At 35.3% G+C, this 23,119-nt stretch overlaps 1 protein-coding gene across 7 annotated transcripts in view; it reads left to right on the forward strand.

Moving 5' to 3' along the window:
• FUT8 (fucosyltransferase 8) overlaps window positions 1-23,119 on the forward strand; it is a 320,765-nt gene that overhangs the window by 267,670 nt on the left and 29,976 nt on the right. The gene's annotated exons all lie outside the window — the stretch shown is intronic.

Genomic DNA, 23,119 nt, shown 5'->3' on the forward strand with positions numbered 1-23,119 from the left:
AAAAAAAAAAAAAAAAAAGGAACCCCAAGGAATTGGAGGTTGTAATCATTCTAGCCAGAAAACTTAGAAGAAAAAACATAAAAGAAATGGCATTTGAACTGCTTTTGAAATAGTTGTAAAGTGACCAGAAATCTTAGGTATAGAATTCTTCACACCTGCACTGCTTGATAGGGGATGATAAAAATACTTCCTCATGACATACCAAGATATCAAAACTCCTGGACATTGTTTTTCCTTCTGCCTCTTATTTGCTGAATTATGTAGAAGAGTGCATCAAACCATCTGCTTCTCAGTTTAGCCGTTAGTCAATTGTGAATAAAAAATTGGTTCTGATAGTTATCTTGTATTTTTCAAGTGAATCAAAAAAAATCTGATAGAGGGTGCTTCTGTGCAGGTATTTTTTAAGCTGTAAAAACATGAAAATGGTAGTGCTTTAGTTAAATAAACCTTGCATTTTGTATTCAGTCTTAACTGTCATTGGATTGACAAAACAAAACCAATATTTACATTTACAGTAGTTGCAATTTTTGCAATAGGTTTTTTATTTATAGGAATTTAGCATTTAATTTTATAATACATTTGCATTAATTTGGGAGAAAAAAATGAAACCATGCTTTTGAAGAATATTTGCAAAAGTAGTCAAGTTCATATAGAATTGCTTGTTAGGAAACTTTTTAATTGAATTGAGGATATGACACAAGATTGGCATTGTTATTACTCAACCCTTGGTGTAAACAGTGCCAAAGATATAATGAATACTACCATGAAAGATTTGTATTTTGTAGTTAAACATACAGAAAAATACTAAACTACATTGGGAGATGCATTTTCTGCCGATATAATTTAGAATGTGACAGTGAAATAATCAAATATTTGGATATTGAGGAATTTTATTCTCATAGAGAAAAAAAAGGGGCCATGTGCAGTGGCTCATGCCTAAAATCCCAGCACTTTGGGAGGCCGAGGTGGGTAGATCACGAGGTTAGGAGATCGAGACCATCCTGGCCAACATGGTGAAACCCCATCTCTACAAAAACACAAAAATTATCTGGGTATGGTGGTGCATGCCTGTAATCCCAGCTACTCAGGATGCTGAGGCATGAAAATCACTTGAACCTAGGAGGCGGAGATTGCAGTGAGCCAAGATTGCACAACTACACTCCAACCTGGCAACATAGCAAGACTCTGTCTTAAAAAAGAGAGAGAGAAAAAAAGGATAAATTATGTGGAACACCAAAAATAAATGCAGAGGAGACATAAAGATTCCCTGGTTTTAGAATTTGTGCAGAATAGCATCCATTGTATGAGTAATGCATGTTATATCTACATTCATGACAGTTTTTAAAAATTTGATAATAGCTTCAAACTGTTTTTTTCTGAATATAATTAATATTTAATATATAATTGGACTACATTAATGTGTATGTGGGCAAATCACTGTTCCCTGTTCTATTGTGGATGTATAATTTTAATTAAATATTTATCATTTAAATAAATGAAATCTCTTTGAACATTTTTCTGAGCCTGAAAAGAATATATGTTAATGATAAGTATCAATTTTGGTTTCTGTGTTATAGGTTGGTGCAAATATTTTGGTTGGCATTGATTTTATATTAAAATATATATTTGGTGGCATTTTCAGTTGTTTGATAAAAAGACTTTTATTATAATATACCCTTAAATATTTATCAGTACATATTCCTATTTTAGTAACGGAATAATCTATCTGAGTGAAAACAGGAGTAACCACAGATGCATAAAATAATATATCTGTAAATTAATGCATTTGCCATCTTAAAGACTGCCTTGCAATTCTGTTTCATGGAAATGAATTACCAGTAGGTCTTTAGAATATGCTAAGATGATTAAAGAAAAGTGAAGAAAAGAATCCTGAAAAGGTTTGAATGTAGTCTTTGAGTTGTAGCTAAAAAATAGTCTGAACCCTCTATCTATTCATGTCATTCTTTAAAAATAATGGAAATAAATGGTTCCAAAAGCTGTATTTTGAAGATATTATCTGTTGTCAAGGGCAAACTAGCATTTTAAAGCTATTGCTTTGATATGGTTTAGTTTTGTGTCCCCACCCAAACCTCATCTTAAATTATAACCCGCAGGTGTTAAGGGAAGAACCTGAGGGGAGGTGTTTGAATCACAGGGGCTGTTTCCCCCATGCTGTTCTTGTGATTGTGAGTTCTCACAAGCTTTGTAAGCATCTGGCATTTCCTCTGCTCTCACTTCTCTTACCTGCCACCATGTAAGACATGCCTATTTTGCCTTCCGTCATGATTGTAAGTTTCCTGAGGCTTTCCGAGCCATGTGAAACTGTGAGTCAATTAAATGTCTTTTCTTTGTAAATTACCTAGTCTCATATGTCTTCATAGCAGTGTGAAAATGGGCTAATACATGCCTTTTTGGTAAAACAGTACATTATTATCCAGTTTCATGTTTAATTAGTTTAATTTAAATTAATCAAATGCCTTTTTGTATTAGGGGCCACAGATAACAAAAACAGAAAAAGACTGTTGAATTTGTGAATTTTCAAAGGCCATCACTCTGTCTCCTTTCTTGCCTCCTCTCTATATTTGAGCTAGTGACTACCAGAAAGAAATAAAAAGGTAAAAAGCTCAGACTTAAAAAAAAAACAAAACTTATTTTACAATCTTTTATCAATGGAGTATGAGACACATTTTTGCGAAGTATCACCCCATTTCCTAATTCAAAAAGGAGATTTGGACACAATTATCCCTGGCGACACTGAAAGAAGAATTTTCTTTCTCTCAGTGGCCATATAGAACAGTGAGAATAATGCAGTCAACTCTCTTCTAAATTAATGTAAAGAAATGTAATTGTAGATAGTGCGAAATGGTAAATATTCAAAAAATTACTTTTCCTTCACTTTGGACAGTTCAGTGCCATGCTATTGTAGGTTAACCCTGTTACTGTAAAGGGGGTCTCAATCCAGATCCCAAGAGAGAGTTCTTAGATCTCACGCAAGAATTTGGGACAAGTTCCTAGAGTACAGTGAAAGCAAGTTTATTAGGAAGGTAAAGTAATAAAGCATAGCTACTCCATAGGCAGAGCTGGTTGCCCATTTTTATGGTTATTTCTTGATTATATGCTAAACAGTAATTCTTTGACAAAAATCAATCATCGTACAGACTGTTCTTAACAAAATAAAAACAACTCTTAAAACTAACAATTTTAATCCTTCACTGAGAATGGCTTTAATGTAATAATATGGCATATCCATTAATAGGCCTCAACTATTAACCTACCTAAGTAGCTTTCAAGTAGTACTGTAGTTCCATGATAATGTGTGCTTTCTTTCATTTCATTTCAAGGATTATTCATGAATTTTCTGGGAAAGGGGTGGGCAACTCACAGAACTGAGGGTTCCTCCCCATTTTAGACCACATAGGGTAACTTCCCAATGTTGCTATGACATTTGTAAACTGTCAGTGGTACTGGTGTGAGTGTCTTTTAGCATGCTAATATATTATAATTAGCATAGAATGAGCAGTGAGGATGACCAGAGGTCACTTTCCTCACCATCTTGGTTTTGGTGGGATTTAGCAGGCTTCTTTATGCAAGCTGTTTTATCAGCAAGGTCTTTATGACCTGTATCTTGTGCTGACCTTCTGTTTTATACTGTGATTTAGAATGCCTAATCTCCTGGGAATGCAGCCCAGTAGGTCTTAGCCTCATTTTACACAGCAGTTTTAAGCTTATAGGAAAACTGAACGCAAGTAGAGAGAGTTCCCCTATATACCCTCCCATTACCCCTGCACCAAGTGCCAGCCATGGCATATTTCCCCCCACATTTTTAAGAGAGTCCCACTCTGTTGCCCAGACTGGAGTGCAGTGGCACAACCATAGTTCATTGCAGCCTTGAATTCCAGGGCTCAAGCAATCCCCCCCACCTCAGCCTCCTGACCACCTGAGTAGCTGGGACTACAGGCGTGCTACCATTCCCTGATATATTTTATATTTTTGTAGAGACAGGATCTTGCCATGTTGCCCAGGCTGGTCTTAAATTCCTGGCTTCAAGCAGTTCTTTTGCCTGGGCTTCCCAGTGCACTGGGATTACAGGCATGAGCCACCATGCCCAATCCTCTATTATTAATATTTGCATTGGCATGGTATATTTGTCACAATCAGTGAACTGATACTGATACATTATTAACTAAAATCCATAGTTTACATTATGCAAAATGCATAATATCATTTATTCCCTATAGCATAGTTATACAGAAGTTTCACTGCCCTAAAAATCTCATCCTCTACTTATTTGTCCCTCCCCACCTGCCTTGCCCTTTAACTCCTGGCAAGCTAATCTTTTGTATCTTCACGGTTTTGCCTTTTCCAGATGTCTTATAGTTGGAATCATACATCGTGTGTTTTTTTTCTGACTGGCTTTTTTTGTTGTTTTTTACCGTTCCTACATGTCTTTTTGTAACTTTACAGCTCATTCCTTTTTATTGCTGAATTGTATTGTATTATTTGGATGCATCACAATTTCTTTATCCATTTAACAACAATCAGTTGGTATTGGAATTGGACATCCACATGCAAAAAAAGGAGAGAGGTTGGGATTAGACACTGACCTTATAAGTTTCACAAAAATGAACTCAAGATGGATCATGAATGACATCTTGATTGCTTTCACTTTGGGGGCAATTATGAATAAATCTAATGTAAATATTTGTGCACAGGTGTATGAATGTGCATATACATTTTCAACTCATTTGAGTAAGTCGTAGCAGTGAGATTGCTGGATCATATGGCAAGACTATGTTTAGCTTTGTAAGAAACTGCCAAATTGTCTTCCAAAATGACTGTCTGTCTAGGCTGCTATAGCAAAATATAAACTGGGTGATTTAAACAACAGACAGTTTTGGAGGCTTGAAAGTCCAACATCAGGGTGCCACCAGATTCAGTTCTTGACGAGGGCCTTCTTTCTGGCTTTTACCCTCACATGATGGAGAGAGAAAATCTACATCTCGTCGTCATCTTCTTCTAAGACCACCAATTCCATCATGGGAGCTTTATCCCTCATTACCTCATATAAACTTAATTACCTCCCAAAAGCCTCATCTCCTAATACCATCACATTGGAAGTTGGGACTTCAGCATATCAATTTGAGGGGAGAGGAGGGACATTCAGTCCACAACAGTGGTTATACCGTTTGGCATTCCCACAAGCAAAGAATGAGAGTTCCTGTTCTTTCACATCCTTCCCAGCATTTGGTGTTGTCACTTTTTCAGATTTTAGCCATTCTGATAGATATGTGGTAGTATTCTGTTTTAATTTGCAGTTCACTACTGGCATACAGTGTTGAGCATCATGTCATATGCTTATTTGTCATCTGTACATCTTCTTTGGTGAGATGTCTGCTCAGATCTTTTGCCCATTTTATAATTGGGTTGTTAGCTTTCTTACTATTGAGTTTTAAGGGTTTTTTTTTTTTATGTTGGAGAGAAAGAGTTCTTGTATATTTCGGTTATAAGAACTTTATTTATATATAAAGTTGAGTTGGATACAGGTTCTTTCATCTGTGCGTTTTCATTTTATTTTCTTAATTATGTCTCATAGAGCAGAGGTTTGTTGTTGGGGATGTGTGTGGGGGTGGGGGGTGTTTTTTTGAGACAGAATCTCATCCTCAGCCTAAGTGGAATGCAGTAGCACAATCTCAGCTCACTACAACCTCCACCTCCCAGGCTCAAGCGATTCTTCTGCCTCAGCCTCCCAAGTAGTTGGGACTACAGGTGCATGCCACCACACCCGGCTAATTTTTGTATTTTTAGTAGAGATGGGGCTTCACCATATTGGCCAGGCTGGTCTCAAACGCCTGACCTCATGATCTGCCCTCCTTAGCCTCCCAAAGTGCTGGTATTACAAGCAGGAGCCCCGGCACCTGGCCAAGCAGAGGTTTAGCTTCTCAATTTTTTTCCTTTATGGATTATGCATTTGGTGTTTTATCTAAAAACTCATTGCCAAACCCACAGTCACCTAAATAATATCCTGTGTTACGTAGAAGTGTTACAGTTTTGGATTTTACATTTAGGTCCGTGATCTATTTTGAGTTCATTTTTGTGAAAGGTATAAGATCAGTGTCTAGACTTTATACCCTGTTTTTGTTTGTTTGTTGTTTTTGCATGTAGAGGTCTAATTTTTCCAGCACCATTTGTTGAAAGACTATTCTTTCTCTGTTGGATTGCCTTTGCTCCGTTCTTAGAGATCAGTTGACTATCTCCGTTTGGGTCTTTTTCTGGGATCTTCTGTTCCATTCATCTATTTGTCTGTTTGCCAATACCACACTATCTTAATTACTTTATATATAAAGTAATCTTCAAAGAAGTCTTGAAAGTCAGTTAGGTCAGTCCTCCTACTTTGATGTTCTTCAATGTTATGTTAACTGTTTTGGGTGTTTTGCCTTTCCATATAAACTTTAGAATCAATTTGTTGATAGTCACAAAGTAACTTCTCAGGATTTCAATTGTGATTGTGATGAATTTATATATAGAGTTGAGGAAAATTGACATATTGACAGCACTGAGTCTTCTATCCATGAACCTGTAATACCTCTTTATTTATTTAGATTTTCTTTGGTTTCTCTCTTTAGTTTTATAGTTTTCCTGATATAGAGCTCATAATCTATTTTATTAGACAAACTAACTTCTGTCATCCCTTCCTCCTCTTCCACTCTCATTAATGTAAATGGTGGTGTGTTTTAAATTTCAAATTCTCATTGCCCATTGGTGGTATATATGAAAGCATTGACTTTTTTTTGAGACAAGAGTCTTGCTGTGTTGCCCAGGCTGAAGTGCAGTGGTGCAAAATGGCCTCACTGCAACCTCCCTCCCAGGTTCAAGCCTCAGCCTCCTGCCTCAGCCTCCTGAGTAGCTGGGATTACAGGTGTGTGCCACCACACCTAGCTGATTTTTGTATTTTTAGTAGAGACCAGGTTTCACCATGTTGGCCAGGCTGGTCTCAAACTCCTGGCCTCAGGTGATCCACCCATCTCAGCTTCCCAAAGTGCTGGGATTACAGGCGTGAGCCACCACACCCAGCCACATTTGACTTTTGTACATCAACCTTGTATCCTACAATCTTAATATAATTACTTGTTAGTTCCAGCAGGGTTTTTCTGCTGGTTTTTTTTTTTTTTTTTTTTTTTTTTTTTTTGGCAGGGGGAGGGGCAGGCGTGGGGGTGCCAATTCTTGGGATTTCCTACATAAATGGCCATGTCATCTGTGAAAAAAGATAGTTTTATGTTTTCCATCCCAATCTGTATACCTTGTGTTTCTTTCTTTTGTCTTATTGCGTTGACTTCCACTACTGACTGGCCTCTTTTGTTTTTAGTGTTGTATAGGAATGGAGAGAGGGGCCATCCTTGTGTTGTTTCCAGCTTAGGAGGAGGGTATCAAGTTTCTCACCATTATGTAGTTAGCTGTAGTTTGTTTGTAGATGTTCTCTATCAAGTCAAGGAAGTTGTTCTTGGTGAATTTTTAAATTCACTAAGACTACTTTTTTTGCGTCTGTTGATATTATTAAATTGTTTCTCTTCTTTAGCCTGTTGATTCGATGGACTATCTTAATTGAGTTTTCAGTGATGAACCAGCACTAGATTCTGAAATAAATTCCAATGGGTCATGGTGTGTAATTCTTTTTATACATTGTTAGGTTTTATTTGCTAATATTTTGTTGAAGATTTTGCATCTGCATTAATGAGAGCTATTAGTCTGTTTCCTTTCTTGTGATGTCATTATGTGATTTTGGTATTAGTGTAATGTTAGCCCCATAGAATGGTTTAGGAAGTATTCCCTCTGTTTCTGTTTTCTGGAAGAGATTACACAGAAATGGCATCATTTGTTTCTTAAATGTTTGGTAGAATTCACCAGTGAAACTTTGTGAGCACCAATGGTGCTTCCTGTTTTAGAAAATTATTGTTTATTCAATTTCTTTGATCAATATAGAGACCTGTTCAGATTACCAGATTCTCCTTGTGTGAGTTTTGGTAGATTGGGTCTTTCAAGGAATTGGTTCAATTCATGTTAGCTATCAAATTTGTGAGTGCAGTGTTTTCCATAATATTCCTTTATTATCATTTTAATGTCCATGTGATTAGTTGTTGTGGCCCATCTTTTATTTCTAATATTAGTAATTTGAGTCTTCTCTCCTTCTTTTTTGGTTAGCCTCACTAAGGGTTTATTAGTTTTTACTGATATTTTCAAAGAATTAGCTTTTCAGTTTGTTAATTTTCTCTGTTGTTTTTCTATTTTCAATTTCATTGATTTCTTCTCCTTCCTTTGGATATAATTTGTCCTTTTTTTAGTTTGCTAATGTGAAAGCTTAGATAATTGGGTTTAGCGTTCTCTTCCTTTTTGTTATATGTATTCAGTGCTATGAAATTCCATTTAAGTACCACTTTTGCAACATTCCACAGATTTTAATGGTTTGTTTTCATTTAGTTTAAAATATTTTTTTATTTCTTGACACATCTTTGATTCTTATGTTATAAATGTTAAAATGTGTGTTTTGAATGAAGAGACTCCCCTCCCTCTCCCACCCCAGCAAAGGGCAGTGGGATAGGAGTTGGTTTTATAGGTTGGGGCAGATCTTTTGGGGAGGGGGCAGGAGTGTTACAGAGTACGGAGTAAGATCAGTTACAGTGGTGGGGCTAGGGGTAAGGAATATATACATTACCATAAGCTCAGTTACAATGGCGGGTGAGGTAAGGCATAAGAATAGTTAAGATGGGAGCATGGGGTGAAGGGACATTCACAAAGCAAGAACAGTCAAGATGGCAGGGTGGGATGAAAAGCTTAATGTTCAGGGGAAGCTCCACTGGGTGATTATGAATAATGGCCGGGCAGCGGGGCTGATTAGCTGAGGCAGGCAGGACTTCAGACTTTCTGGGTCCAGGCTTGCACTTGGAGACCTGACAAAAAATAACACAAAATGCTTCAGCTATCTTTTTGTTAATGATTTCTAGTTTAATTCCATTGTGGTTTGAAAGCATACTTTGTATGCTATCTATTCTTTTAAATTTGTTAAGGCATGTTTTGTAGGCCAGAATATTGCCTATCTTGGTTAAAACGTTCCCTGTGAACTTGAGAAGAAAATGTGTTCTACTGTGGATGGGTGAAGTATTCTATAAATCAATTAGATTGATGGTGCTGCTCAGTTCAATTATATCTTTACCAATATTCTCCCTGCTGGTTATGTTAATTACTGATAGACAGGTATTGAAGTCTCCAAGTATAATAGTGAATTTGAATATTCTCATTGCAATTCTATAAGTTTTTACCTCATACATTTTGACAATTGTTAGGTACATCATACATATTAGGAATAATTGCATCTTCTTGATGGTTAACCCTCTATCATTATATAATGCCCTCTATTACTGATGATTTTTTTGTTTTTTATTCTTTTTTTAAAAAACTTTGTTGTTCAGTATCAGAGCTCAGGTAAGATATTGCTGATAATTTTCCTTACTCTGAAGTCTACTTTATCTGAAATTTATAGAGCTACTCTAGCTTTCTTTTGATTTGTGTTAGTGTGGTATATTTTTCTCCAACCTTTTACTTTTAACCTGTGCGTATATCTTCATATTTAAAGTGGGTTTTTGTACCTAACATGTAGTTGGGTCTTGCTTTTTTTTTTTTTTTTTTTTTTTTTTTTGTTTTTTTTTTTTTTTTTTTTTTTTTTTTTAAATCCACTCTGTCTCTAGTATATTTTGGGCTATTTACATATAAAGTGATTATTCATATAAGTTGGGTTGTTTCTGTAATTGTGGCTGTTTTCTATAATTGTTGCCCTATTTTCGTTTTCTTTTTTATATTCCTTTAGTTTTCTGCCTTCTCTGGTTTTAATTGATCATTTTATAATGATTCCATTTTTCATTCTCTCTTAGCATATCAATTATAACTTCTTTTAGTGGTTGCCCCAGAGCTTGCAATATATATTTACAACTAATCCAAGTCCACTTTCAGATGACTTTATATATGCCTTCATGGGATATATAATGCCAGGACCTTATAACAGAGTATTCCTAATTTCTTTCTCCCATCCCTTAAAGCATTGCTGTCATTCATTTGACTTATCCATAAGCTGTAATCACCAAATACATTGTTGCTATTATTATTTTGAATACACTGTAGATAAATTAAGAATTTTAAAAAGATTTCATGTGTACCTTCTCTAACACTTCTTAATACATATTTTAGTTTGTGACCTGTATCATTTTTTGTCTCTCTGAAGCTAGCAACAAATTTCCTGTTTTGTTTGTCTGAGAAATTCTTAATTATCCTTCAAAAGGGAAGGAGAAATTTTGCTGTATACAGAATTCTAAATGGGTGGTTTTATTCTTTCAAAAGAATTAAAACATCTTTAAATATTTTCTTCCACTCTTCTTGCTTGCATGATTTCTGAAGAGAAGGCACATATAATTCTTGTTCCTCTCTAGATAAGGTTCCTCCAGCCCAGTGTTATTCAAATTTTTTCTCTGACTTTCTGCAGTTTGAATATGTTATTCTTAGGTATAATTCTGTTTCTTTGGGTTATTTTTGTTGTTGTTGTTTTTGTTTCTTGTATTTATCCTACATCAGTTCTCTAGGCTTCATAGATTTGTAGCTTAATATCTCTCATTAGTTCTGGAAAATTCTCAGACATTATTATTTCTGAAATTTTTTTCTTTTTCTTTCTTCTCAAAAAATATTTACTGGCTTTTAAAATATAGGTTAGAGGAAGTAATCATGCACAAGTTATGTTCTGTGTAGTACTAATTTCTGAACTTCAGTATTCTTTAGGAATTATATATTCTAGTCTAACCCAGCAGGTAGCATTAGCAGGCATAAGTAATATTCTGTTCTTCACCATCTTATCCTTTTCTCGTTTCTGTGGCATATCTACCTCTTATGTCCAGTACTACAAGGAAAATAAGTAATTTGTTGCTACACAAAATGCATCCTTTAGAGTTAAAATGTAACATAATCTGAGTATATTACATATGTTGTTTCCTGTGCATGGAAGCCTACAAAGAGCATTTTGGGTCATATCACTGATTCATTCCATTCACTACTGTGATTCATAGAGACTCTAAGTGACTTTGTAGACTTTTTGGTTGCCATCCATGATATCAAGGCCTGAATATTCATATTTTCCCCTAAACATATAATCTCTTTCATATTCTGTTGTGATAGATAATTAGTTCTGTAAGAGTTGTACATATTGTATAAAACTATGCTTCATTTTACATACCTTTAAACTACTTTCAATGAAAGGTCCCTAATTCTAAGATTTGATGAACACATTGTTGAACCCCCATCCAAATATTTGGATTTTTGTAAGTTTTGAATACACTGCCTCTCAGCGTTCATTTTTTTAGATAGAAGAGAATCATCCTATTGTTATTTGGGAGCTCTCCACCCTCTTAAGTAATATGATTTGTCTTCTTTATTGGACCATTCTTTGAGCTGCAGTGATTGAAACAAGCAAATTTATACATAATATATCATGACTGTCCCTATTCATAAATGTGTGTCCAACTTAGTGATCTGTTGAATTAACTTAAAAATCATTTCACGTCTCCTCTAAAAGTCCTTTCTCTAATCTTCTTAATCTTTTATAAATTTCGCTGACAAGAGTAATGCTAATTTTAATAATAATCAGGGCTGAAATTTATTTCTGAAAATATAAAATATTTGTATTCATCTTGTGATTCATTTTGGATGCCATCAGTTATTATATCCCAAATTTTAGATCATATCATCAAGAGTAGATACTTTAATTTATAAGGTCTTCATGAGTAAACTGAAATTTCTTTATCCCTAATTATGTCATTTAAGAAATTGAAGGAGGAAATATATTTCAGGACAGAAGCAAAATGTGTGTGCTTTAATGTTTAATAGTTAGAAGTGTTTAAATAGATAATAGGAAGAGGGGTTTACAAGTTTAATAAACCTCTTTATGATAAATTTGCTCCTGGGTTTTCTGTTTCAAAGTAGGCTGTTTTTCCTTTATGGAAAGCTTATTATGTAATTTTACATAATTATTAGAAAATACAACTGTCACAGGACAGCTGATTCTCATTCTCTGAGGATACTATTAACTTAACCATGAACTTTAAAATTAAAAAGCACCCTAAATGTGTCATGCAAATAAATTTGCGATAAGCTGTCTTTAGCTATTATTTTTCTTTATTTGGGGATCCCAGTATGAACCCAAAATGACAGTTTGTGAAGTTGTTAAGCCACAGTTCACATCCCCTTATTGCTTTATATGGATATACATGATGATGCATTTTTGACATTTATATCATTTGTGTAAATTCCTAGATCTAGTAAACATTATAGACAGAAATTTGTACCTTACCCATAGGAACTTCTCTAGAGCCCCTCCTTTTGTCATGGTATTTAAACTCACACCGGGAGTAACCACCCTGCCTCTCCCTTTATTATTCCATGAGGAGTCATTTTGGCTCTCACTGAAACTATGATAATGAGGTGAGAATGGAATAGGACTAAAGACTCTGGAATCAGAATGCCTGGGTTCAACTCCTGTTTCTGACTCCTAGCTGAGTGAACTTAAATAAGGTGCTTAACCTCAGCTATAAAATGGGAACAAGAAAGTGGCTTATCAAAACTTTGTGAATTAATTGAGATAATGTGTTGGAAACGTTTAGTATAGTACCTCGCATATCGTTGGTGCTCAATAACTGTTAGCTCTTAATGCCAGTTGCTAATAGAAAGCTGGGACAGGGAGGTATAGATGCAGGGGCTATGTTAGAAGCATTTTATAGCATGGCTCATTGAGAAAAGATGAAGTAGTATAAGGAAAGAAAAGAGCCTGGGCCTTCATCTCTGCCAGAATCTTTATGACCTCAGGTGAATATAGGAGTATGGTAAAATGATTTGGAGATCTACTAGGTAAGATATTGTAGCTTATTGATAAATAACAATCTACAGGTTGAAACCCCTGTTACATAGGGTAGAATTTTTTTTTCTTTGAAACGGAGTCTCGCTCTGTCGCCAGGCTGTAGTGCAGTGGTGCAGTTGGCTCACTGCAGCCTCTGCCTCCTGGGCTTGAGTGATTCTCCTGCCTCAGCCTCCTGAGTAGCTGGGACTACAGGTGCATGCTACCACCCCCAGCTAATTTTTGTATTTTTTGTAGAGATCAAGTTTAACCATGTTGGCCTAGATGGTCTCCATCTCTTGACCTTCTGATCCTCCCACCTTGGCCTCACAAAGTGCTGGGATTACAGACATGAGCCACCGTGCCTGGCCTAGGGTAGAAAATTTTAAGCAACATTCTAGACAAGGGAGTGGCGGAAGTCTTCCTTTGTAAATTCTAGTCCAAGTTCTAAAGAAAGTTGTGGTGATACTGTCCTTGTTTTAAGCACAAATGAGAAATTGTATGAGAAACATAATGTCAAGTAAGAGATCTGTGCAAAGTAGTCTTTTAAAGCAGTAACAAGCCAAAGATTACTTCCCACCATATCAGACATCTCCTTGCCCTGTTTGCTACATATATCTTCTTCCCTCCTCCTACTTGACTGCTCTGTTGGTTAAGGTTTTGTGCCTTTTGCCTCATAGTTCTTTTTCTTCATTCATGGATATCCCCTCCCCTTCCCAGTTAAACCCAAAAGGTTAAAATATAGCCATTTTTTTGAGTAATGCCTTTACACTATTTGTTTCAGCTATGCCACCAGAAGCTATAGATTGTAAAGTATTAATTAGCTATATATCTAGAGATTTTATGCAGCCCCGGAGGAAAGGAAAGTGGAGTGACCTAGGTCAGATAATCAGCAGCAGTGACAGTAGCAGCTGTAGTTTGGCACATAAGACCATACCCCACACCCCATCTTCTTTCTTCCACAATGGAAGTAGAGGCAGCTGAGGAAGAAGATACATTCTGCAGTCTGAGATGGCAGCAAGAGTTAAAGATGAGAGTGTGATGGTAGGGTGACCATTGGAGCTGCTGGTACTTTTTACAGTGGTGGAATTTACGACACTAGGGAGATTTGGTGCTCCAGTTCCTATTTTAGTAGGCTAAGATATATGTCTGTTTTATCAGCAATTTGTACAGCACTTTAGCTATACAATACTAAATTAAGCTATACAAATCTTTCTTCATATTGCACAAATGTCTTAAGTGTTTTGGTTTTGCTTCCTTCAACATGACTGCGTTGTCATTTTTTTTTCTTACGGTATGGCCAGAATTTCTAGTTAATAATTCTTGTATCATAGAGTATTAGGATTGACCTTTACCCTGTAGTCAAGAAACCTAATAGGTCTTCTTGATTTAACATAATTGGATGATAATTTAGCAGAAAAATTACAAATATCCTTAAATCCATTGTGAAATATGTCATTCCTAACTCAAGTATGCTAATCACAGAGACAGCTGTAAAATTCACGCAGCAAAAAGGAATCCAGTGTACTGACAGCTTCATCCTATAAGATCCTGATGGCATATCTGCTTATTCAGTCCCTTCTTTCAGGGATTCTCAAGGAATAAAAGGCCTTGAGATCCTCTCCACTGGCTATTTCTTTCAAGGAGACATGACCTGTAGTGAAGGAATAAGAGGAACATAACAGTGGAATTGTTATTTTTTTTTTTTTAATAGGGCAATGGGGGAAAGTGAGACTGGAGTTTAGCTCTTGGGTAAATTTGGTGAAACTAAACCTTACCTTCCTACTGCTTTCTGTACCTATATTCTTGTTTCTTGCCAACGAAGAGAAGCTGTTCTAAGATCTTTGGGATCCTTTGAGCTGGAAGGAGGTTCTAAGTTAGGAAAAAGTACTAATTTATTTAAAAAAAAAAAAAAAAAAGAACAAACAAAGTTGGTGTGGATGTAAATTAGTACAACGAATTTACTATGGAAAGCAGTAAAAAAATTTCCAAAAAAAAAAAAAAAAAGAACAAACAAAAAATCTCCCTCAAACATCTAGGCATGAACTTATAGGGCCTTATGAATCATCAAAGAGACTGTTGGCAGTATCCCCTTTATCAGCAACCTCTTGGCAATGTAACTTTTGTATATATATAAAATAAATAGCTGAATTTTTTTTAGAAATACTAAGAGCGACTTCAGGGAGCCTTCTGTTTAGTGGTGTGAAGCAAACAAACCTCTTTTGTCTTTTTTCTTTTGACACTGTTCTGCCTTCCTTATCCTGAACTGCATGACTCACTAAGATATTACCTGTTTGCCATTAGCCATTCTTTTAGTCCTCAACCCAGAGTTAAGTCTGTCAGAACATCATTAAGATCAGTTAACCATGAGTTCAGTTGCCTTTGCAAGGCATGTCTGTTGCTAGTAAAGGCAGCAGGCCCCTCGTAAGAATGCTGCCCTGTCATTCCCAGAGTGTGTGATATGCTAATTCTTAAGAATGTTGCTAACACTGCACTATGTTTCATATAATCCAATTTAGAACTTTTCATTCAATTGGTTGAAGGCTTCAAATTGACAGTAATAATTGTCTTTAGAGTTGTTGTCTCAGTAAAGCAGTGATAGAATTCATATGACAGGCCACTGTTGCTCATTCAAGTTCAAGAAGAGATCTCTACAGGCTACAGTGGCTGAAAATAAAAGGAAAGTAGGTGAAGGGGAGGAAGGCAGCAAATCACGCTGCCATGTGTGTACCTATGCAACAATCTTGCATATTCTTCACATGTACCCCAAAACCTAAAATGCAATTAAAAAAAAAAAAGAAATAGTCAACATTTTCCTTCTTTCAACATACGAACTAAAAGGCAAATTCCAGACCATATAACAAGGATATCTCAAAGTTAGTCAGATACTAATACTTATCATCGACCCACTTCCTCTTTTTTATTTTTGAGATGGGGTCTCAAAAAATAAAATAAAATAAAAGGAAAGTAGCCTAGATGTTCATTTTTTAATAGTATATCTTTCCTCTGTATGTTGGGTGAAAACAGATCTCTGTCATTAAATGAGGATATAAATATTTATGTCATCATTGTTGAAATCCCAAAGAATAGACCTTACACTTACACATTTCTGTGTTCATTTTAAGTGGTCATCTTTTGTGTCCAAGTTAAATTTAAAAAGCTCCCCCATGCCTCTAAAGGGCTCACCATAGCTAGTTAGCTTTCTTTCTTGATCTCCTTTTACTCTTGCCTCTTCTGGAAAGTCCTAGATAGTTCGCTGAGAACATAATCAGAGTCATACTTGGCCATACACTGTTAAAGAAAATGTGTATCCTAGAAGTCTACATAGTCTTTGTAGATATAAATTAAACATATAAATTTCTTGCTATAATATGAGCAGAAAGTGTTACTGTTTTAGACAAGTAGCTGTTCTATGTTTCAGTGCAGAACACAGTTTTGGTCAAATCAAGGTAGTGGTAAGAGAATGTCAGAACTTTACAATAGCTAGGAGTCCCTACTCTTCATTGTAGTCATTTGTTGAATATTTTGAAAAGGTTAAAACTGCTCATTGTTTTATTATCTGTGGTAAACAGCATGAATTAGATATACTTTGAGTATAAAGTGCTCACTGAAATGGGGTCCTTTCATATATTTTTCAGATAATATGATATTTTTGCAAATAATCTCTTCCTAGATCAAACTGTAGCTGGCTTCTTGAGAACCGTTCAGCAAAATCGACCCCAAAATAAAGAACTAACATTTTTTGAGATTTTATGTGTCAGCATTGTGCTAAAGCTTTCTACATGTAATATTTTATTTCATCCTTAAAATAACTTGATGAGTAAGATATTGTTATCAGTCCCATTTTATAGATGAGTATGGTGCTATTATTAATGCCATTTCCAGATGAAGAAACTGGGATGAAGTTAAATATAACTTCTTCAAGGTCACACAACTAATAAGTGATAGCAGATTTGGACACCAGTTTTTGTGATTCCAGAGCCCATATTTTCAGCCACTACATGCCACAGTCAAAGCACTGCATGGATAGGCATTTGCCTTCATATATTTTGCTTGATGTGCCTCTTTGCTCCAGCCTCCAACAAGGCTATGGGTCTCAGCGATCCCCCTTTTGCTGGAGGCAGATAAGAGTGTTTACCTGTCCTTAGCAAAGAGAATGAATGACCTTAAAAACGGGATTATTCACAAGAGGAGTGTCATAGTTCGTTTGGGCTGCTATGACAAAATACTATAAACTAGGTAGCCTATGAACAACAGCAGTATATTTGTTTCAGTTCTAAAGACTGTTGGCACCAACAGATGCAGTGTCTGATGAGGGCCTCCTTCCCCATGGATGATACCTTTTTGTTGAGTCCTCACATGGTAGAAGGGGCAAACCAGTTCTCTGGGGTCTCTTTTAGAAGGGTATTAATCCCATTCATGAGGGTTCTGCCTGCTCTTATGACTTAATCACCTCCCAGAAACCTCCTAATACCATCACCTTAGGAAATAGGGATTTCAACCTATGAATTTGGGGAAACAAACATTCAGACCACAGCTTGGAGATAGCCTTGAAAATGGGTTTCTGAAATAATCAGTAACAACCGTATTAATTCCTGTTGAACTGTGCTAGTTTGTACTGATTCTTTACAAATGTATAGTGCTAACTTACATATGATTTTTACATATAAAACATTTTCTTGCTGGAAAGTTGGTGCAATGTGCTTTTTTAGAGGCCTAAAGTCTTCATGGAATGGCAGGGCTCTCTTGATTGATTAAACTGGCCATACTTAAATGATTTTTTTTTTTAATGTAGATTCCAAAATGGTTGAACTAATTTACATTCCCACCAATAGTGTACAAAGGTTCCCTTTCCTCCACATCCTCACCAATGCTTGTTATTGTCTTTTTGGTGATAGCCATTCTAATAGGTATGAGATGATAACTCATTGCAGTTTTAATTTGCATTTCTGTCGTGATTAAAGAGCATTTTTTTCATTTATCTGTTTGACCATTAGTATCTCTTCTTTTGAGAAATATCTGTTCAGATCCTTTGCCCATTTTTTAATTGTTATTTGAGTTCCTTATTATAGATATTAGCCTTTGTTGGTTATATGGCTTGCAAATATTTTTTTCTAATTCATGGATTATCTCTTCACTGTTTGGTTTTCTTTGCCATACAGAACCTTTTATTTTGATGCAATTCCATTTGTCTATTTTTGCTTTTGCTTCCTGTGCTTTTAGAGTTCTAAGAAATTGCTGACCAGACCACTATCATGAAGCTTTTCCCCTGTTTTCTTCCTATAGTTGTATAGTTTCAGATCTTAAAGTCTTATAACCGTTTTGAGTTTATTTTTGTATATAGTATAAGAGTTCAATTTCATTCCTCTGCAGATGAGTATCCAGTTTTCCCAACACTATTTATTGAAGAAATGAGCCTTTTTGCATTGTGTTTCAGCACCTTTGTCAAAAATCAATTGACCATAAATATTTGGGTTTATTTCTGGGCTTTCAGTCCTGTTCCATTGTTTGTTTTTATGTTAGTACCATACTGTTTTGATCACAGTGGCTTTATAATATATTTTCATAATATATTTTCAAATCAAGTGAGTCTGGTGCCTCCAGCTTTGTTCTTTTTGCTCAAGATTGCTTTGGCTGTTTAGGTTTTTTTGTGAATTCATACATATGTTAGGATTGTTTTTTCTCTTTCTGTGAAAAGTTACACTGGAATTTTGATAGGGATCGTATTGGAACTGTAGATTGCTTTGGATAGTGATATGGTTAGGCTTTGTGTCCCCACCCAAATCTCATCTTTAATTGTAATCCCCATAATCCCCACATGTCAAGGGAGAGACAACGTGGATGTAATTGAATCATAGGGGTGGTTTCCCCCATGCTGTTCTAATGATAGTGAGTTCTCACAAGATGTGATGGTTTTATTAGAGGCTCTTCACTTGACATTTCTCCTTCCTGCCACCTTGTGAAAAAGGTGGCTTGCTACCCCTTCTCCTTCTGTCAGGATTATAGGTTTCCTCAGGCCTCCCCACTCATGCTGAACTGTGAGTCAATTAAACCTCTTTCCTTTATAAATTTACCCAGTCTCAGGCAGTTCTTTATAGCAGTGTGAAAATGGACTAATATAGATAGTGTGGACATTTTAATAATATTAGTTCTTCCAATCCATGAACATGGTACATCTTTTTTATTTATTTGTCTTTTTAATATCTTTTATCAGTATTTTATAAGTTTTCAGTGTATGGATTTTCACCTCCTTGGTTAAATTTCCTGCTGTTTTATTTTTTGATGCTATTGTAAATGGGATTGTTTCCTTAATTTCCTTTTTGGATCGTTTGTTGTTAGTGTTGGGAAACACTTGATTTTTGTACATTGATTTTGTAACCTGCAACTTTACTGAATTTATTTATTAGTTCTGACAGTTACATAAGCCAGTCACAGAAAGACAAATACTGTATGATCTCACTTACATGGGATATCTAAAAACATTGATCTTGTAGAAACAGAGTAGAAAGGTGATAACCATATCTGCTGGGGTGGGGAGATGGTGTGGGAGGGGATGGGGAAAAGGGAGATGTTGACGAAAGGTACAAAGTTTCCATTAAACTGTAGGAATAAGTTTTAGTGGTCTGTGGTACTGCATGGTGACCACAGTTAATAATAATATATATTTCAACATTGCTAAAAGAATTGATTTTTAATGTTCTGAATACAAAAGAAGGATAAATTGGTGAGGTAATGGATATGTTAATTAGCTTGATGTAATCTTTCTGCAATGTATACAGATATAAAAACACCACATGGAGCCCCATGTTTGTGTAAAGATACATACACAATTACTAATTTTCAATTAAAACAAAACAAACATGTAGGTTTCATAAAGTAGCATGTCATATAAGTAATGAGTAAACACTAGGATCTGATCTTGGCCATTTTATTAACAGTATTACCTATGAGAATTTCTTTTAATCTCTTTTAGTCTATTTCCTCTGTAAAATGAAAGTTTGAGTATTTTCCAAACTCTGAAAGATTACTAGAGATGATTTTAGGTGGCATATGAGATTACTTTAGGCAGTGCCTTGATAAAACATTAAAATAAACATTGAATCACATAGTGAGAAATTACTCCTTTTTCATCTTTCTGATTACATCAAAAAGAAAGTCTCAGTTTGGTATTAAGAGATCTTTAATAATTCTCGAACACTGGATAATTGGTTGTGGGGGAAGATGAGGGTGGGAGTGAACAGATACTATGAATTTTATACCACTCAGGAGTTTCCACGTAAGAGTTACACAGACCAATGAAAGTAAGAAGAAAAAAAGGTCTCTATAGAAGCGAAATTAATTCCATGCCTTAGAAGGAGAAAGTACAGAAGTGCTTTTTTGCTCTTTCTGTTGACCTCATTTCCCTTGCAGTTGGAACAAAATCAACATGTTACCCAAATGGCAAGTTGGAGAGGAGGAATCAAACATGAGGCACAGCCCTTTCTGACTTCCCTCATGGTGTGGCCCATACTCATAAAGTACTTCTCTTCTGCTATGTAGTACGCTTTGGTTGACAAACTGCTTAGGACAGGCTTAGAAAGTCCATGAAGCCATAAATCCAAAGCACAAAATCACATTTGCAATTCATCGTTATTATCAAGCCGATATTTTGATTGCCATTTTATTCCTCTGTTTTTCAGTTGGTTTCAAATTCTTAGGAAATGTAAGAGGAAAAGCAATTATTACTCTTTAAAACCTCAGTAATAATCTACCTTTTTAACAGAAATCCAGTTTGGGCTTAGAGCTTTCCATAAGCAATATTATTCATACAGAATTTAATAACATGGTTTTGTTTTCAGTGGATTTATATTTATGGTTAACATCTATAAAAGAAATTCATTTAAGTTTTAAAAAATGAATTGGCTTTTAAAATATTAAATAATACATATATTACATGTATATGATAAAAATCATAAGGTAATACACAATTGGCTAAAATTCAGAAAATACTGAATGAGATTATTTGAGGTTTTTTAGATTAAAATTTTTTTGCATGTATATTGAATAGAATATAAAAAGTTATATGGTAAACCAGTGGGGGAAAAAAAGGGCTTTCTAACATAGCATGTACTGTATTATTTTCTTATATTTTGAAATATCTTGTTAATGAGGAAGTTAAGCTTTTATTCTATGCCAGTTTTCTTATTTATAAGTGTAAATATCTTTTTCTTAATAGCTTACTAGACAGAATATATCTTTTTGGTAGGATATTTGTTGGTGATGATGACTTTTTTATTCATATATTTTTCTGCTGTATACCCTTTCTAGCACAGTGTTCAGCACATGGTATTTGTTTCAGCTCGTTTTGCATTGCTATAAAGTAATACTCAAGGCTGAGTAATTTATAAAGAAAAGAGATTTATTTGGCGTATGGCTCTGCAGGTTGTATAAGAAGCATGGTGCCAGCATCTGCCTCTGGTGAGGGCTTCAGAAAGCTTCCACTCATGGCAGATGGTGAAGGGAGTGGGGACAGACATCACATGGCAAGAGAGGAAGGAAGAGAGAGGGGTGAGGAAGTTGCTGGGCTCTTTTTAACAATTAGTTCTGCTGAGAACTCACTTGTTACCACTAGAAGAGCACCGAGTTTTACATATCAGAGGGAGAGAATATTAATTAGAGGTTATTAACCAAACTGACTTTCTAATAACCATGTAGTTGGCTTGATTGACTATATTCCCAGATCATTTAATTTATTTTGAAACATTTTGCATATATACAGGAGAACAGAATTTGAAGACTATGTTTCATTCTGGTGAATATATTTTAAACATAGCCTAGGTTTATTCTTGACAAGTCCATTATTTCCTTAATGGTACAGTGATTTTTATTCTAATGCATTACGATCAGAGACATCTTAACTGGAGTTATTTTGTATGTTCAAGTTAATGTTTTTTGTTATCAAAAATTTAACTCAGTAAAATAAGCTAGGGGTGCTGGCTATTACATTTTGGGTTATACTTATCATTGCATAATAAAGGTAATAGAACACCAGTAACATTATTGATATACAGAAATTTAATTCTGAAAGTAATCATAATCTGTAAAAATTAGCACCTGGTCTCTGAACTTAGTAAACAAGCAACACACATTCTATTATCATATTTGAAAATAGAGGATATTTTTTAGTTTTTGAAAAAAATTTGTGGGTACATAGTAGGTATATATATGGGGTACATGAGATATTTTGATACAGGCATACAATGCATAATAATCACATCAGGGTAAATGGGGTATCACCTCAAGCATTTATCCTTTATGTTTCAAACAATTCAATTGTATGCTTTTACTTATTTTAAAATGTACAGTTATCATTGACTAGTCACCCTACTGTGTTGTGCATTACTAGGTCTTATTTTTTCTATTTTTGTACCCATTAACCATCCCCTCCTTACCCCCCACCTCCCACTACCTTTTCCAGCCTCTGGTCACTATCATTCTATGCTCTATCTCCATGAGTTCAATTGTATTAATTTTTAGCTCCCACAAATAAGTGAGAACAAAGCAAGTGTGTCTTTCTGTGCTTGGCTTATTTCATTTAACACAGTGACCTCCAGTTCTATCTGTGTTGTTGCAAATAACAAGATCTCATTCTTTTTTATGACTGAATAGTACTCCATTGTGTATATGTACCATATTTTCTTTGTTCATATGGACATGTAGGTTGCTTTCAAATCTTGGCTATTGTGAACAGTGTTACAGTAAATATGGGAGTGCAGGTATCTCTTCAATGTAGTGTTTTCCTTTCTTTGGGGTATATACCCAGAAGTGGGATTGCTGGATCATATGGTAGCTCAATTTTTAGTTTTTTTTGAGGAATGTCCAACTACTGTTCTCCCTAGTGGTTGTGCTAATTTACATTCCCATCAACACTGTGTGAGGGTTCCCTTTTCTGCCCATTCTCACCAGCATTTGTTATTGCCTGCCTTTTGGATAATAACCATTTTATCTGGGGTTAAATGATATTTCGTTACAGTTTTTAAAATTTGCATTTCTCTGATGATCATTGATGAAGAGTACCTCTTCATATACCTGTTTGCCATTTGTATGTCTTATTTTGAGAAACCTCTGTTCAGATCTTTTGTCCATTTTTTATTGGATTATTAATTTTTTCCCATAGAGTTGTTTGAGCTTCTTTTATATTCTGGTTATTTGTCCCTTGTC

This window comes from Cebus imitator, unplaced genomic scaffold, assembly GCF_001604975.1.
Source record: "Cebus imitator isolate Cc_AM_T3 unplaced genomic scaffold, Cebus_imitator-1.0 Scaffold83, whole genome shotgun sequence".
Classification (NCBI taxonomy): Eukaryota; Metazoa; Chordata; class Mammalia; order Primates; family Cebidae; genus Cebus; species Cebus imitator.